This window comes from Octopus bimaculoides, chromosome 8, assembly GCF_001194135.2.
Source record: "Octopus bimaculoides isolate UCB-OBI-ISO-001 chromosome 8, ASM119413v2, whole genome shotgun sequence".
Classification (NCBI taxonomy): Eukaryota; Metazoa; Mollusca; class Cephalopoda; order Octopoda; family Octopodidae; genus Octopus; species Octopus bimaculoides.
Window position 1 is genome coordinate 35,659,143 of NC_068988.1, and position 9,064 is coordinate 35,668,206.

Genomic DNA, 9,064 nt, shown 5'->3' on the forward strand with positions numbered 1-9,064 from the left:
TGTATAATATATATACGTATTATATATATATATATATATATATATATATATTACATACGTACATATATACGTATGTATATGATATTAATATTTTAATGTGTATGTCAAAAATTTAAAAAAATTGAGTGACGAGAAAACCTACTAAAAAGTTGTGGACAAATCAACTTCAAATTCCGCACTACTGTCTTAGGGAATACAGTGGGACGTATTGACGATGGTGATAAAAAGGTAGAATGGCCAAATCTGGAGCAATAGTGATCATAAGTCTAATTACTCATGTTTTATATTCAGTTTCATAACAACAATAGCAGCATCAACAAGATATATTTGTAGGAAAACGGTGACAATTCATATCCACTAGTAATTAGCATCCTCGGCCCTCTAGAGAGACAATGGCCTGGCAACCCTGAGCCGTATGAATAGCCATGCCATGGGCTGGTTCAGGAAGCACTTGTTAAGAATATACAGAGAGTTCTGCCTGCTCATAACGGTCACTACCAAACTGGTAACAGTCTTGAACGTAACCTTACACCTATATACGGGCAAATAATCCGAAGAAACGGTTTATATACACAAGGGCTCAATCCCACTCCCGTTGCAATTAGCAATCTGGCTTGAGGCATTGGCAAACGGCTGTCTAACCTCTCAGCCAATATGGAGATATTTAATAATGCCGCCCCAGTACAAGGATGCTTCTGCTAGGAGCTGATTTTTTGAGAAGCTTCTGTATGTGGCCGAACCCCAAAATCCCGTCTGGTATAACCCAGACTCTATTTCACATATAAGTTTCTACCAACGTAGTGCCGTTAATAGAGAAGCATTTATCCAGAAGCCATAAATATTACAAACTTTTCAACCTCTTAATGCCAAGCTAAGCTACTCTTGCTTATACAACATCCTATTTAACATCGCACGCGCCAACAGACGTAAAAACGCAGTCAACTCCCCCAACTCCAACCTGTAACTTTCGAAACCTTACCACCAGCCCTCTTGGAAGATTCTGCCTCTCAAGGACTGTAGTATATAGAGCCACCCTTAAACTATTTGGCAACATTATGATGCACTATACACAGATGTTACAGCCAATGACTTCAAGTGCTGAAATTCGCAGCACTTGCATACATTTAGATACAGGGACAGAGAGAACGTCTCTTCCCTGAAACACTTTCTTTCGAGACTGCGTGATCTCTGAGACAAAACACCCAACATTAAGTACACTTTTATCGACAGGGTGACACCATATTGTCATGGTGCCCCTAACTGCCTGCTAAACCTCCTCGCGGAACTGCATATCTTCTACCAGCCTCCGATATCCATCAACACCAATTATGAGGCATCGTATTGCTGTCACCAGAGGTAAACCCTTCTGGTAAATTTCAAACCACTAGCCGCCGACAACCTGAATATACCTTATTAGTATCAGCCACCCAAAGCACCAAGGTTACTGTTGCAAATTAGGCCCCATGAACAGCACCGGAAATCATCAATTCCCAACAGTTCCTCATGCTTTTCTACACGCATACTCTCACTTTTTATGCATGACCACACGAGTATGGGTGCGTGTGCGCGTACGTATGCGTGAATGCGCATATGTATCTTCTCACCGTACACGAATGTGTGTGCACGGGTATATTCATTATTTTAACAGTCATAGACTCTCTTTTTTAAACAAATATCAAGGTAGTTTAACTATATTTAATGTGCCAAAAAATAGCAACGATCACATAAAGATATTTTAATGCATACAGCGAATCAAATAGCCATAGCGGCAAATTCACTTGCTAATTCTTGGATAACGATGGAAAGGAAATATATCACATGAGTTCCAAGCTTCAGTAAGTTTTAATAAGTTGTCCAATATAATTTATTTTTGGTATGTATAAACAATAAACCGGGGGCATTTGCACAGAAAATTTAATTCAACAAAATAACTGATTTCCTCATCTGAAATAACGAAATAAAACTTGAAATGAAAACATTGCAGTGAATAAATATTAAGTAGGTTATTATTAATGAATACAATTAGAGCCGTGCGAGAGAGAGAGAGAGAGAGAGAGAGAGAGAGAGAGAGAGAGAGAGAGAAAGTGAGAGACTGTGTTGCAAATGAAAACGAAAAATTTTGCAGGACATTTTAATATTGTTTATCGAATGCTAAAACCTACTCTTCAGTGAACGTAAAGCTTGACAACAAATATTTAAATTTGTGATAGTAAATAATAACCAGACGCTTCAAAAATGCCTTTGTATTGATATATATTAACAGAGGAATTAATAAAAAAAACTCCAGAGTCAGACCAATAATATGGTTATTATGGAGGGTGTGACTAACTAACTAACTTAGATCGCAGAAATTTATATGTTGTTATATAGTTGAGTCAATCTGTTATATATATTTATCATTAATAATTGGTAGAAGTTACATAGTTACATAAATAGACAGATAGATGGATGGTTATACACACAATCAAATACACACACACACACAAGTCTGGTGCTGTGAGAACACATAGGAATGGCGTTTCCTTACGTTTTCAAATATACCCAAATTTAAAATGATCTAATATAACAATATCATTCATCCGGCATGTATTGAAATATGCCAAAACAATTTAATTCCTCACAAATATATGTCATTTTATATATAATTTATGTGTTACTTCTATTTACTGAAACTTGCTAAAAAGCATGTTTTGCTTTAAATTAGTATATCCTTGTAGATATAATTGTTAGTGATCATACTGTTTCTCTTTCTCTCAGCCAATATTTTTACATTAGCCTTCTTTTGAACTGTAGATAATGCAACAGACAGGTGAGCATGTGAGAAGAATTGTGTCCGAAGATATATTCCAATTTGTTCAAAAGTATTTCCCTATGCCGCGCTGCACATCAAGGCAAAAGCTGCAAATTGTCTGTGTGAATGGAAATTCCATTTCTTGAGAGACATGTCGTATTCTTGGGATTAGCAGAGCTGATCCTACATAAGGACCAGGAACAACCTCAGCCTCAATAATTTGATCAAGTAAACTGACAATGACATAGCGTATAACATTGTAATGTCCATTAGTAGCATCTAAGTTTCTCAGAAGCACTATGCAGCATTTTGTCTTCAGTTTGAAGTGTGATGGAAACACTGATGGTGTAAGTTTGTTGATAACATCGACTGTGTACAGAGTTTCATTATCAACAGTATTTCAGCTTCTGTATATGTTTAGCTTACAAGGGATCCTGGTCAACAGAAAATCATTCACAAATTGTGCTGCTTCATATTTTGGAATAACAATGGTTCTACTTGGAAGCCACACAAAGTTGTGAAGTAATTTTTGAGGTCAGCTATACAAAATCACATAGATGTGGAAGAGTACCACTTTCAAGGTAAAAGTCACTGGGTAGTTTGATTTTGAATTCAGCTAAGCTTTGTTAAACAGATATGTAATTAGCAAACTCTCCTTCATCAGAATGACCTCCTCTAAGAAGTCTTAGATTAGTTGTCAACTCTATTACATCCACATGATCGCTAAGAAAATATCTCTTTAGTGTTGCATCAACAATTTGTGGTCTGACACCGTTATTTTGAAGTAGAATATTCTCCTCCCGAGATACCCTAACCAGTCGGTGATGTGTAGCGGAATCACAGAAACATGTCTACGTGGGTTTGTGCATGAGAGAGAGAGAGAGAGAGGGGGGAGGGGAGAAGAGTAAAGATAACAGGCAAGATATTGCTGTTTGGAACAGATAAGAAAAAGTATGTACCGGTGTATAGGTCAGCAGTCACGGTAATGTAAATATCTCTTTGAAAATCAAATAGAGAAAGAATAACTATATACAATTGCTTCGATATCCTCAGTTTCCATATCCAAATTATAAATTAGCATCTTTAGTAACAATAATTGGTACACTTGATTTTGTAAGTAAATGCCTAAGTGGCATTCTGGATTGCCTAGGGTTCTTAATAAAAGAAATTAACCAACTAGTATGCAAGACGTTTTCAAGTCCAAAATGTGACATTCTTTTTGTTATCTACATTTCAACGATGGCTGTTTGTATCATTGTTTGAAGCCCGCTCTTACCTCACAGTAAGAATTTAAATACTTAAAGCAAAGCGAACATACGCTTTCTCACTATTTCTTTTTCTCTCTCCCCCCCACACACACACGCACACACACACACACACACACACACACACACACACACACACATATATATATGTGTGTATATATATATGAAAATAATATCTTTATTAATAATTAGCAGAAGTAACAGAGTGACCTAAATGTCCGAGAGTTACGTTCGTTAACACTTATCAACATTTAATAAGTGCCAACGCATGGAACTCTCGGACCTTGAGTCATTCTGTTACTTATACTAGATATTAATAAAAATATAATATTGCTTTATATATACGATTCATTTCTTTGAAAAGGATTCCTCAATGTTAACCTACAGTATCGACGTTGCAACGGCGAAATTTTATATATTCATTTGCGAAATCTCTTTGTATCTCATTGTTTTCATTTGCTATTTGTAAACAGCTACGATAAATCACCGAAAGAAATATTTACTAAGTTCACCAATTTGGCTTGAATCTGTTCACTTTGTTAATTTCCGTAGAAAATTTTAATTTATTTAATTTTGCACGTCGTGTTCAGCTCTTTGTATTTATAGTCAGTCACACATGCATGTGTGTGTTTGTATGTACGTTTATATATGTATGTTTATATTTGTATACATCTATATATGTATATGTGTGTGTGAGAGAAAGAAGCGGTTTGTTGTCTTGTATACGTACATGCATAAATACTTGTGCATACAACTTTTTTGATATGTATGTGCGTGTGTGTGTGTGACGGAGGGAGGGAGATAGAGTGATGTTTAAGTGGCACTCACTCTCCCTCACTCTCACACACAAACGCACATACACATACATAAAAATGTATGCATATTTATTTATACATTACTTATACATAGGAGGCGCAATGGCCCAGTGGTTAGGGCAGTGGACTCGCGGTCATAGGATCGCAATTTCGATTCCCAGACCGGGCGTTGTGAGTGTTTATTGAGCGAAAACACCTAAAACTCCACGAAGTTCCAGCAGGGGATGGTAGCGAACCCTGCTGTACTCTTCCACCACCACATTCTCTCAATCTTTCTTTCTGTTTCTGTCGTACCTGTAATTCAAATGGCCAGCTTTGTCACACTGTGTCACGCTGAATATCCCCGAGAACTACGTTAAGATTACACGCGTCTGTGGATTGGTCAGCCACTTGCACGTTAATTTCATGAGCAGGCTGTTCCGTTGGTCGTATCGACTGGAACCCTCGACGTCATAAGCGACGGAGTGCCAACAACAACTTATACATGTCAACACACCTCATCACTCGCTCACTTACACTCTCTCTCTCGTTCTCACACACATACACGTCCATTTTATCTGATGTTTGATACTGTGTGGGAACGTGCTTGCGGCGTTCCACAATCGCCACTTATTTCAATCACTATTGTGAAGATATTCAAGTAACTCGTTTCTTAAAAATTTGATCCCCAATTTAATTTTCAAGGTAGTCAATGTGGACATCTACAACTCTGTTAACTCTATTAAGTATGTTTGCAAATATATAAGCAAAAGTTTAGATGTTGCAACATTCACTTTTATGCAGAATGGCAGTCAGCAATAATTAAAAATGACGAAGTTATCTTCACTACACAGTAAAATGACGAAGTTGCACTGTATGACAAAGAAGGGTACATCAGTACCAATGAGTCTTTTTGGCGCATCTTCAATTTTCTCATTCATGAGAGACACCCAACCATCATACATCGAGAGAATGATCACAGAGTTATCTTTACATAACGAACAGCCTTGCAGCGAGCACGTTCTCCAGCAGAAAGTACCCTTACTGCACTTTTTAAGTTGTGTGATGTAGATGAAGATGCAAGAAAACTCCATTACCCACAATTACCCAAGTAGTACACCTGGAGAAACAATAAATGGCACAAGAGGAAACAAAGGGGCTGATCCTCTTGTAAGAGTTTACAATGTCCACCTAAGCCAAGCAGAATACTACTACTTACGGCTCCTTTTGCATGTAGCTCGTGGTCCCAATTCATGCCAAGATTTGTAGAGGGTAAAAGGTCGTGTGTGTGAAGTTTATAGGGAAGCATACTATCAGCAAGGTGTTTTTTAGAAAATGATGAGCATTGGGACCTTGCAATTACTGAAGCATCAGTATCAGAATCTCCAAGCAACATCCGTGACATTTCTGCAATTATACTGGACATGTGTCAACTTCGCAGTCCCCTACAGCTTTGGATGAAACATCGTGAGGACATGGCTGAGGACCTAGAGTATGCAGTTCAACAAGCAAGGCCAGATATCAATGTTCAGTTCTCTGAAGCAATTTTTAACTGATTGAAATTGAGGATCAAGGTTTGGTCATGGGATGCAAAAATGTGCAAGAGTTTGGCTCTGGACTGCCAAAAACAAACTACCAAATTAGTTATTTAGCTTCAAGAAACATAGCATGAGAGACAAATTATGACACTACAGATTTGGCTGCATTTGATAATGAACATGAACCTGAATTTCTTCCAGAACGCTGTGCATATGATAAAATTATTTCGTTAGTCAGAGAAAATAGTGGAGACATTCTCTTTTTTGATGCTCCTGGTGCCACAGGTAAAACATTTGTAACAACATTGCTTCTCTCCAAGATAAGGTAACAGAAAAGAATTGCAGTTCCTGTGGCATCGTCTGGTATTGCTGCTACCATTCTCCCAGGAGGACGAGCAGCTCATTCTGCTTTTAAATTACCGTTAAAACTGGTGACAAATGACAGTCCAATTTGTAACATAAACAAAGGTTCAGGTTCAGCAGAAGTGTTGCACCAATGCCTCCTGATCATTTAGAATGAATGCACCATATCACATAGAGGTGCAATACAAGCTCTTGATAAGACCTTACAGGACATAAGAGGTAACAATACATCTATGAGAGGAGTTACATTAGTTTTATCAGGAGACTTCAGAAAGACATTAATAGTCATTCCGAGATGAGCAAGACCTGATGAAATGAAGGCATGCATTAAGTCTTCACACCTTTGGAAATTCTCCTTCAAAACTGACGTGCGAGCTCTGTTACGTGGGGACCAATGTGAAGAAGAGTTTTCAACTTGGCTCCTCCAATTAGGAAATGAGAAAGTACCATTTGATGAGATTGGTGATATCAGTTTGGCTCATATTACTATCGCGGTGAATTTCCTAGCTGAACTGAAGAACAAGGTATTTCTAGACTTTATTAATAATTATAATTCACATAAATGATTGTTTGAACGGCCGGCAATTTTTACTTCAAAAAGAATGAAAGTAGCAAGGATTAACCATGAATTAATGAATAAGTTTCCAACAATCATTAAGGAGTACAAATCAGTTGATTCAGTCCTTGATGAAAATCAAGCTGTCCATTACACAACAGAGTTCTATAATTCTTTTGAGCCACCTGGAACTCCTTCACTTGAACTTTCCGGAAGGTAGGAGTCCTAAAAATGCTTCTAGGAAATTTCGATCCTCCTAAATTATGCAACAGTACAAAGTTGATTGTGAAGGTATTATCACCTAATGTGATAGAAACTACTATCATCATTAGATGTACCTCTGGAGAACTGGTTTTCATTCCAAGAATCACAATCAATCCAATAGACATGCCGTTTGAGTTCAAACGAACACAATTACCAGTGCGACTTTGCTTTGCAATGTCTATTAATAAAGCTCTAGGCCAGGCTTTGTAATCTACTCGCTTGCACTTAATTGAGCCTTGCTTTTCCAATGATCAACTTTATGTTGGTTGCCCAGGGTTGGTAGATTTCAAGAATTATTTATCTATACTCTAAATCAGAAAACAATAGTTGTTTACCCAGGAGCACTTACGTAATGTCCCTCAATATATGTGATATAATTAATCTCCCTTCATAAAACTGCTAAATTTTGTATTTTTCTTTATTATTATATTGTTTATTTATTTATTCATTTGTATTATGAATTCAGAATTGATTTTCCAATTGAAGAATAGATTGAATTTAGAATAACAAATTTCAATACAATACATTTTGCTCTTTTCTTCTTCCAATATATAAGGAACAATTTTGTTCCCGGGCAACGCTGGGTACCTCTGCTAGTGTATATATATATATATATATATATATATATATATATATATATATATATATATATATATATATATATATATATATATATATGATAAACAGAACGCTATTAAGTATTTCAAAAAGCCGTTAGTAGATATGACCTGTAGGAAGAAGAGTGAAAGAAGAACTTAATCCTCAAACTATATAGATTGATAGAAATCACCTATATGAGCTAAAGGTCTGTTTCTGCACAGGTTTACATCGGTAAGAACGCTCTGTAATCGTGTTTATACAAGTAGATTCTTAGAAAAGAGAATGTGGAGCAGTTCAGAATTACAAATATTACAGAATTTTGTACATTTATCGTAAGGGAAAGAAATTGACAGGATGAACAATCTAAATTAAATTTCTTATTATTATCTTTAAGATGCCAAATCAATTTACTAAGTCCTGTGCTATTGCGTTTACTACTATCCCTAAATGTACAATAATGATTGGAAAGTCATTTAGATAACTGAGAAGAAGAAGCACCAATATAAAAATAGACTTCGGTAACGGAAGTAATTTTACACTGATATATAGAATTCATAATCTTAGAATTATTAGACATAAATCTAATTCGATTTGAGACTCTTCATTCACTGATGAGAAGATTACATTATTTTACACCATTTGTTCCTTTGGAATAATACCAATGTTGTTTTCGAAACATATGTCGGAAGTAAAAGAATTTGAATAAAACCTGCGTTTAACTCCATCTTATCTATACTATACAAATTACTGCACATTAACCCGGAGTTTCTGCTTTGAACAGGTTGCTACATCTTTGTTACTTGCCTGAATTTTGGTATCCAGGTAAATGTTTATTGAATTTTCCGTGTTAACTATAAACAAAGGAAAATTCACTCATCCATTTACATGTATGT